The sequence below is a fragment of the Sinocyclocheilus rhinocerous genome, unplaced genomic scaffold (assembly GCF_001515625.1).
Source record: "Sinocyclocheilus rhinocerous isolate Xijiao unplaced genomic scaffold, SAMN03320098_v1.1 scaffold2921, whole genome shotgun sequence".
Taxonomy (NCBI): domain Eukaryota; kingdom Metazoa; phylum Chordata; class Actinopteri; order Cypriniformes; family Cyprinidae; genus Sinocyclocheilus; species Sinocyclocheilus rhinocerous.
The window spans coordinates 415,900-416,434 of record NW_015655581.1 but is presented as its reverse complement, the minus strand read 5'-3'; the positions used below and the strand labels follow the sequence as shown (position 1 = coordinate 416,434).

General features: G+C 22.1%; 1 protein-coding gene across 1 annotated transcript in view; it reads left to right on the top strand.

The window, feature by feature from the left end:
* Positions 1 to 535, top strand: part of LOC107718678 (calcium-activated potassium channel subunit alpha-1-like) — a 103,466-nt gene that overhangs the window by 84,942 nt on the left and 17,989 nt on the right. The gene's annotated exons all lie outside the window — the stretch shown is intronic.

The following is a 535-nucleotide window of genomic DNA, read 5'->3' as shown; positions in this document are numbered from 1 at the left end:
TAAATATATATATATATATATATATATATGTATGTATATGTATATGTGTGTATGTATGTATTTATGTATATGCTGCAATATATAATATAATATATGTATGTACTGCAGCAACAAAATCATTCCATTAAATCATATACTAAATTAGACTTCTCACTATGTTCGGTAACTAGACATTGCGTAACATTATTATTCTTCATAAATCTGTAAAACTTTTACATCTAAAATTGTACAATTATTTTTAAGTTCATTTTGAAACATTTTTAAATGAAAAAATTTAATATTAATGCAATAAAAAAAATTGTTACTGCGGTAACCGGTTGTTCTTACCAAGATAACTGATCGTTTTAGTATTTCCTGAAAAAAAATCATTTTTATTTATTTATTTTTTTTATGCTATAAAACTATAATATTGTACATTTGTTATGTTTATAAATTGTAAAAAATGTTATGTAAAAATATAATTCAATATATAATAGAGAGACAGAGAGAGAGAGAGAGAGAGAGAGAGAGAGTCTCATTCGGGTATATATATATA